Source organism: Syngnathus acus, chromosome 2, assembly GCF_901709675.1.
Source record: "Syngnathus acus chromosome 2, fSynAcu1.2, whole genome shotgun sequence".
Lineage (NCBI taxonomy): Eukaryota > Metazoa > Chordata > Actinopteri > Syngnathiformes > Syngnathidae > Syngnathus > Syngnathus acus.
Genome location: NC_051088.1, coordinates 15,739,397 through 15,748,945, shown reverse-complemented (window position 1 = coordinate 15,748,945; position 9,549 = coordinate 15,739,397). Strand labels below are relative to the sequence as shown.

At 41.2% G+C, this 9,549-nt stretch overlaps 1 protein-coding gene across 1 annotated transcript in view; it reads left to right on the top strand.

Moving 5' to 3' along the window:
- Window positions 1-7,041: 7,041 nt before the first annotated feature.
- The window catches only part of plxna3 (plexin A3), a 32,993-nt gene continuing 30,485 nt past the window's right edge, over window positions 7,042-9,549 (top strand). Inside the window, exon 1 of the mRNA XM_037278756.1 lies at window positions 7,042-7,324. The gene's annotated coding sequence lies outside the window, so the exon portion shown is untranslated. The remainder of the gene's footprint in view (window positions 7,325-9,549) is intronic.

Genomic DNA, 9,549 nt, shown 5'->3' with positions numbered 1-9,549 from the left:
ACAGGAAGAAATCCGGGCCAGAGCTCCCACTCGGATGCTTCTTCCGATCACGACATTCACCCACTAGTACGTGTGACGTCATCGTTTATGATATATATATATTTTTTTAATCTATATATTTGCAAATACAAAATGTCTCCTTCGTGTCGAAACAATCACATGTCGGTAAGAAGACAACTTCGTTTATTATAATACCGCACGCAGGGAATGCTCATGTTGTGTAATGAGCGTCACCGGAGCGACAACAGGTACGTGACGTGCAGCCAAATGATTCACCTGCACACATGTACAGTGATCCCTCGCTACTTCGCGTTTCGTTTATCGCGGCTCCACTACATCACGGATTTTTTTTTTTTCAAAATTAAAAAAAAACATTTAAAAGTCAAAATAAAACTTCTAAATTGAGGAAACATGTGTCTAACCTTTAGGACAATGTAGTATTACTCCAAATGTTCGTTTACATTCCTTTAGAAGGCCGCTTTCGCGTGTTAGCGCGATCGCGAATTAGCATCTTTCCGCTAACTCGTTAGCCTGCCCAGTACTTCTTGTTGGTGACCGTACTTCGCGGATTTCACTAATCGCGGGTGGTTTTTGGAACCAATTGTCCGCGATAAACGAGGGATTACTGTACTACAGTAAAAGAATGGAAGGTAAAAGAAGTCTGACCTGATCTGAAGATTTCACTGCTAAAATCTCATTTCTTTATTTGCAACCTCCCTCATCTGTTTTCAGTAGCAAAACAAGAGGAAGTAAGAATATTTTATTTGTCACTTTTAACAGAAGTATCACAAAGTGCTTTACGTAGTTAAAATTAACAAGTATACACTATAATGTACTGTGGTTTTGTTTGTTTGTTTGTTTGGTTGGTTGGTTCTTTGAGATATGAATTTAATTCCTTCCGTGACTATGCCAGTAAATCAAAACAATTGCAAACCAAATAATCTTTTCCCACTGAAATGAGTGAAAATGTCATTAATGCGTTCCAACCTTCTTACCAAAAATTTCAACAAAATGTGTTATTTGTAATTTAATTAGGCAATTTAGCACGCCATAATATCGTACTTTTTACCGTTTTATTAAGTTAAGCAGGTATCAGCTTGTACTGTGCTGCATTAGCCACATGGGGCAGTATAAGACAGATGTAGAAAATAGTCATCATTGATGCTTTATTATGAATTCATTATGAAAGCCCAGCTGCAATGTGATTGTAACATCCTCACCTGGAAAGCCACACACGCTGAGAAAGTAGATTTGGAGAGCACGCCCTTCACCCCGACTGAGCCTTGGTTCAAAACAAACCATCCACTCAAATTCATTTATTTGTTGTGACGTCTCCTTCATTGTGCAACGTCACTCTTCTGTAGAAGAAGGTTAGCGTACATCCTACTTTTGCATTTGGGTGATTTTGCATGTCCTACATTCATGCTCTTTGGACATTCTGACACCCCTACAAAATGGGGTAACCCCTCAATATAGGAAACAGTTGGACACAGCCCATGACAGTTCTTGCACAATTAGCACAACACTGCCACAGTACTGCAGCATTTAGTGCAAAAATACCACAACCACCCCTTGGTGCTGTGAGAAGTTGATGCAGTTTATGGAACATACAGATGTCTTTCTTCATATTATCCACAAGTGTGTTTGTGTGTGTGCGTTTTTGTGTGAAGGTGAGTGAATGTTAAATATTAAATGAGCCGTTATATGCTTCAGTGATCCAACAGTCGCTTATGTGTGCCAGTTGCTACAGTTACATACACCAGCTGTTCTCTGAGCGTCACGTGACATTGCTTGCATGAAATGCAATGTCTGGCTGGTGCTGATTGGTTGACAAGAGGTGTGACATATGTACATTGTGACAAGAAAAGAGGATGTGAAACTTCCTCCATGCAAATCAGAGAGTGAAGTGAATCTCCTGTTAGGCAGGACTTCACTTTTTAATCTTTGCGAACGACAAGCATAGAGAATTCAATCAACTCCCAGGTTGGCAAACTTTTTCTTGAATTTTGCGTTGTTGGTTTGTGTGCGCGTGATGTAAAGCTCTGTGACCTGCTAGTGATGAAAAGAAGAAGAAAGTAAAACAGGGAGACGTTAACTAGGACTAATACATAAAGACAGAAAGAGAACAGAGAAGAACAGGGAAGGATGATGCGAAGAGCAAGGAGGAAGAAGAAAAAAGGTGACCAGTTGACAAGTTGCTTGTTTATTCATAATTATATGGGTTTTATTATGTCTGCAGTACATGATTTACATTGAGCATTTTCTCCATAATGTGCATACCCAACGAGTAAGCAAGGGGTGAAAAAAGAGTGATTCAACTTAGTTTGCTTCCGCATGGCTGACCTGTCTTGTCTCACCGCGTAGAGTTGCAACATCATTGACGACATGAGTGAGGTGACGTACGCTGTCGTCAACAAGCCTAAACCACACCCACCACCTGAAAACAGGTAATGCAGCCATTCATAGACCTTTCTTTATCCCCCTTCCTTCCTTGTTTATGTCATCTCCTTCCTTCCTTCCTTCCTTCCTTCCTTCCTTCCTTCCTTCCTTCCTTCCTTCCTTCCTTCCTTCCTTCCTTCCTTCCTTCCTTCCTTCCTTCCTTCCTTCCTTCCTTCCTTCCTTTCTCATCTCTTTCCTTGTTCACTTAATTGTCACCTTCTTTCCTTGTCCATGTTTACACCTCTTTCCTCCCTTCCTTCGTGTCGTTCGTACCTTGCTCACTTGTCACCTCTGTCCCACATCCCTTATTTTCTTCTTCCCTCCTTCAATCATCACCTCTTTTCCTGTTCCCTTTCTTTGGACGGTTGCAAGAATGTTGCACAGCTCCCATCACTATGACAACGATCCACCGACGATACCAGTGCCGTTGTACAGCATGGTCGGAACTCCAGAGAGCGGTGTGAGCTCAGCTTGTACTGCCAAACGCACGACGGGATTAGCGGGATTAACAGTTAGCGCTGGTGCGGCGCAGGTGTCAGGTAATGAGCAACCCAACCCACCCAGCATGTTAGCAAGGTCTCATTCTTATTAAGTGTTCTTTGTTCGCTTGGAAGGCGCTTTTTAAATACAAATTATACTTTGATTGTGAGAATGCAAAAAATAAAGAGCAAAATTCTTTAATTTTATATTTCACTTTTATTTTTATTTTACATGTACAGTTCTCAATCAATTCAAATCATTCAAAATACTGAGTATTCACAGAAATCATTCTTTTTCTTACACCTAAATCTCAATTTTACTTTCTTCGATCCTACGCGACTTTCTCTCTAACAGAGTTTAATCATGGACCCCAATTTTTTTGTCATCAATACATTTTCAAGTAATATTTTAAATGGATGATATAAGGACGGTACGAAGCTAAATAAATGCGTTTTTGATTCGGAAAGGGGGAAGTTTGCGGAAGCACCTCATCTACACACTCAAAGAGTGTAGACAGTCGTAGAATAAGTGGCTGCTTGATTCTCTCTTCCATCCAATTCATATAGCATCAAAATGACTTACTCAATCTGCCAGATACTGTCATCTGCGTATTATTTCTCTTCTAATAAAATGTCGACAGACATGGATGTGTGGTGAGCATTCACAGTGATGGACGACAAACAGACCCCTTCGGCTGCCTCAAAACATGTCTTTCTAAAAATCAGGACTTTCTATACAACGCACTTTCGGGGTTAATGCGATTCCCAAATCCTGGACCCCAAAGTCCACGTAAAATCAAGATTTAGGTGTATTATTATTATTGTTATTAATATTATGATTATTGTAACACTCTCCTTCCAGGCACGTACGGCGATTACGAAGACCTGTCCACTTCGGTGACTGATATGAACAACACGTGCGTGCGTGACAGCCTCGGTCAGTGGACAGTCTTTTAATGTTTTCCGAGCTACCTAAGAAAGATGTGACAAGTGAGCGGGGAAATAGGTGATGAGTGAATGAGGAAATAGGTGAGAAGTAAGTTTGGAACTAGGACAAAGAAAAAAAGAGGTGAAAAGTGAACTCGGACAGAAGAGGAAAAATGAGGAAAGAGGTGACAAGTGAACAAGGAAAGATGTAACAAGGAAAGAGGTGAAGTCAACAAAGGAAGACAAAGGAAAGGAAGTGATGACAATTGAACAAGAAAAAAACATAATGAGGGAGGAAAAGAGGCAACAAATGAGTGAGGCGGGAAGAATGTAAGATAATGTTGCATCTTATAACGATTTCATTTCAACTTAAAATCTGTTAATGGCATATAATTTGGGTTCTGTTTTAGAATTTAACAACCGTGTACAGAAGCCAAGGGGACCAAGGCCGCTACCTGCTGGCTGGACATGACATTATTCAGAATTTATACCATGTATGTTCATTTGTGTCTAAAATAAAACACATTTTCTACACTTTGTCTGAAACATAAACATGAGCATTTCATCTACTATCTTATCAACTAGGCCTTGAATAAAGATGAACATTAATCTTTAAAGTAAGTAATTAATGTAATCTATAAAGTCAGAATTCTGAGAATAAAGTCAGAATTCTGACTTTAAAGTGAAAATTCCCACTTTAGTCAGAATTCTGTGAACTTTAAAGTCGGAATTCTGAGAATAAGGTCAGAATTCTGTGACTAGTCAGAATTCTGACTTTATTCTCAGAATTCTGAGTAAAAATGTCAGAATCCTGTCACCCCCCTCCCCCCAGTTTTTTTTCTTCACTGGCCCTAATCCTCTTCCGTACATATTAGACACATTATGGAATCATTTGGCATGTCAGCAACGACACTGAGAAGGATTTAGGAAGGTAGCGTGTAGCCTGTCCACACAAGCTGGAGCATAGCATGCACATACATGAAGAGGGAAGCAGACGTGAGACTGAAAAAACGAGCGCGATGAGTGATTCGATTTCACGTCATGATGTGATTTCGAAAGCAGAGCTTGTTGCTAGGCAACAGAGCAGCTCCTCTTTCAAGTTTCCCCTGCTTGTTGTTGTATTTTTTAAACAATCAGGTCAAAGTGAAGCTCATTGGTAACCACGGCAACAACCTCATCATCACCATTGCCCAGCCTCCGTTTCTGCTGCTCTGTCACAGTCTTGAGAGGTGTCCATGTTGCATGGGAAGTAGCGGTCCTTGTCACGATGTCATTTCCTGCTTCTTCCAACCACAGAAGTAAGCATTCCTCATCTGTGGTTCTTTTTTCCTGGCCATCTTTTTTGTCTCCTTCCCTCCTTCTTTTCCTCTCAGCCCACCTCTTTGTGTGTGTGTGTGCGTGTGTGTGCGCGTGCGTGTGTGCGCGTGTGTTAAAGTGGAAAAAAATGAAAACATCAAGTGAAGAAAATGACAGGGGGAGAAGCGGTGGAATGATTACAGGCCTCAATGTTGAAACCTTAAAAGTCAGCAGACGTTATTTTGGGCCGGGGCCTCCGCCGAGGAATGCTGCTGGTTCTGCTGGCTCACAACCTGCGACCATGTGACCCATCAGTCATCACTGATGAGGAGGCAGTTGTCATAGTAATCAGCACGCACCCACGCACTCATACACGTTTTATTATCTTTGCATAAACCTAAAGACCAATGAATAATATGTTTTTTGGACTATGATGATGCTCGAGGATATGCCTGAGTCAGCAGTCGAATCCAAAAGGGTGGTTTGAGTTTGGCTGAGACAGAGTCATGCTTTCCAACTCTGCTTTACAGTCAAAAGGTTGCTGGTTTGAATAACAGCTCTTCAGTCATTTCAGTTTTGCTTTCAAAAACATGTTTTAATGAAGACCCTAAATTGTTCATAGGTATAAATGTGCGTGTGAATGCTTGTGTACTTGTTGCACTTCCCTATTGACATCCAGTCCATTATTTGTCCAACAGCGAAGTTGGAAAATTTACAAATAATCCCTGGACATAGAGAAGTCTAATACCATAATTTAGCAATTACCCCTCTCCCCCATATTGAGGAACATTAATCTTCTAAGATTAGCAAATAGCTGATGAATATGAAGCAGACTTTAGCATCTTAATTAACACCTTGTCTCTGAATATTAATGAGCATTTATCCTATTAGCTTAGTTTCCCAAAGACTCTAACTTGTCAATAAAGGTGAATTTGGTGTCAATGTTTGTCTGTCAAACATATGCACCTTGACATTTACTGGTGATTAGTCCATTTTGTCTGTCCACAGACCACATGTGCCCTGACATTTCCATGTGAATGTTCCAATTGCCCTGCCATTGGCTGGGGATGAGTGCATTATTTGTCCTTATCCGTACTCTGCTTCATCTGACCAAAGTTATCAGCATTCCAAGAAAGTATCATCTCACTCAGTCTGGTCAGAACTAAGGGTGTTTGAACTAAATCCATCTTGCCTGCACACAACTCAGGGAAATGTACCGTCCATTATTAACTAATTAGGTATAACTTCAATTGGTTCAACCTTTTTATTTCCATTTGTCTCTGAAAAAGGTCTATACACTGCACAGCCACTAGGGGGCGTATTTGACATAGTGAACTGGACTTGTAATGCTGCGCTGTAATGTGTTGCTTTCTGTCTTTGGTGACATCATCACTATTTATACACTTTTACCTTAGGTCTCCTGCACCTTAGGAACCGTATATGTGTTCATCCATCCATTTTTCTGTCCTCCTCATATTTGTCTTTAATGGTGTGTAATGTGTGATGAAAGTGTGCGTGTGTGTGTGCGCGTGTGTGTGCGTGTGCGTGTCGTCCATGTTGCTTTTCTCCATCCAAAGTGCTGCACCAATCTCTCCCTTTCGCTCCCTCTCTTCACATCTGCTTAAAGAGGGGGAAAACAGCAGAATCTGGATGGAGCGTACCATTCACTCGCAGTTTTGGGGGGAGGTTCTTTGCTTTGAAAGTGACGTGTTTAAGTTAAATATGACGTCACTCCACGCAAGACACATGGAATGTCGTATTGCAAGTTATCAAACATTAAAATAGTATGTCATAAAATATGTCTCAGCAAAATAACTTAACTTCCCCTTGTATGAGCAGAGGAGTGGCACGTTCCACGGAGGTGGGGGGGCGCATACACGCACACACATACACACTCACACGCATTCACACACAGAGCCGAGCCGAGCCGAGCCGTGCCGAAGCAGGTTGAGTGTGAACGAGCAGGCGGGCCGTCGCTGTCTATCTCTCTCCTCTGGATTATCCGCCCTGTTGTCGTCGCTACCGGTACCAGTAGCCCCGGAGCCGTTTTGCGATTGATCTCTGCCGTACCGGCTGGTCTCGAGCAGCCTTCATGAGAGGAGAACGCAACACGAGACACTTTGGATTCACGAGCTAACTGGACCTCCAACCCCCCACACACCCTCCCTCCTGTCTGCTTCCAGGTACGTCCGCTAACTCATGGTGGTGGTAGTGGGAAAGGGAAAGGTTGGGGGGTGGAAAATAGAGGGAGGTGAGGCGTGGGGGGTCGCATTGGATGACGGTGTCTCGCTTCCACGCGCGCATCCACGCTCATATCGTGCTGTGGTTTTGTGCGCCTTTTTTCACCATTTCCCCTCCATTGCATTGGGAAGCAGAGAAGGGAGGCGATTAACCCAGGTGGGGCTGCTCGCTTTGACCCACGACACGCGGAACGTTGGTGTCCTCGTGCCTGGTGGGGGACGGGGCACCCCCCCCCCCCCCTTAAAAAAAGGGAGGAGGTTAAAGAGACCATTAATGCCTGTGCGAGTCCGTGTGCTGGGATAAAAAGGGGGAGGTATCTGTGTGTGTGTGTGTGTGTGTGAGGAGTGGGGGGGTGTCCTCCAAGCAGAGGGACTCCAGACACTGATCCATTAAAGAACAAAGGGGGGGGGTCGAAGGGTTGGGGGAGACCAAGGCTTGGTCCACGTTTGTCATTCCACCTCCATGTGCTGCTGGAGGGGAGGGGAGTGTTGCGGCTTATCAGCGATCAATAAAGTCACGTCACATTGCATTGAAGTGTTGAATGAAAGCGGATTGCCCCGTGAAGGATCCAGTCGATCGATCAATCAATCAATCAATCAGTCAATCCATCAATTAATCAATCAATCAATCAATCAATCAACCTGTGACTCCACTTCGTGATCATCGATAAAGTGACTGATCACGTCTGACGTCACCAACAGCGATCCATTGAGCTCAAGGAAAAGTCATTTGTGGTTGAGCCACGGACAGATGCATGGTCTGTGGTGATAACTTGTGTGACGCATGATGTCATCATATTGCTTAGTTATGAATAATAATTACAGTATAGTCATTGCTACTTGAGTCTGTCTTGATCAGGACATGACACTGCTTGACGGCGGTCATAAAAATAGGAACAAATGTCCCTATTATCAGTTCAAACCACTCCAGCAAGTATGACTTAAGCAGTTTTGATCAACTAAATACATGTGCTCATTTATAATGAGCCTCTAAGTTGTGGACATCTCAGTATTTTTTTCTTCTTCTCCACAGTCTCTACTTGGCTGCGGTTGCGTGAGTCTTTTTCTCCTGTACACACACATGCAGTCGATACACACATACTATACATGATATAGTAGTATATACATGATATACATACTGTATAAAATACATATAAATTAAACTTGGGGTTGATACATGTGTGAAATATACACAAAACATACAGTGCATGTTTATTTATACGATATAATATGCTCCTGCTATATGAATGCTATTTATACACTGCATATACTAGACTTGCTACTGTGTAGCATAGACAATTCTATAGACACTGTGTGGATATATTAGGGGTGTGCAACTCCCCATAAAAATATTTGGTATGATTCAGGGATAAAACAATTTTAAAATTTAACAATTCAATTTGGTTCAATTTGATATGGTACAGTAGTACGGCTGTAACTTTAGTCATGTTTAATAATAAGCAACATGTAATATCGCTCCCAAAGCCCAAACTATTCAAATTAGTTAAATCCGAAGAAAATTATACATACATATGGCCAATAATTTTTGAAAAGCAAGACCTTCACGGGTGGATTGGCCAGTAGTATCAACTTTTGAAAAATGATTTTTTTTACCAAATCGTAGCATCAGCAGACGCCAGCGATATATACACACCAGTGGTGTGCTTTCAGGGCCTTTAAATCTTTCTCTGCAGATCCAAACACTATCCACAGACTTAAATGGTAATCATTTATTTCCAACAATGGGCTGCTCAATTATGAAAAAAAAATAGAAATCACGATGATTTTGTTCATAATTGAAGTCACGATAATTCAAACAATCATTTGTTTCTTTGGTACATAACAAAAACACATTTAAATGTATACAAATATGAAGACAAATAAATTTCTTTGAAATACCCTAATTATGTAAATTTCTCTTACTCCAAACATGCATGGTTTCCTTGTTCAAACAAACATAGTGCATTGGATATTAATTCATATTTTTTTTTATGATTATGCCAATTTTTAATCATGGAATGTAACAATTGTAATTGTGATTTCAATTTTTTGCACTGTTTTGTCTTCATTTCAAAGCATTTCTTGGCTATCGTTGTTTGTGTGTTAATATTTGTTGTACAATATAATAATAATAATAATAGTAATAATGATATTATTATTATTATACA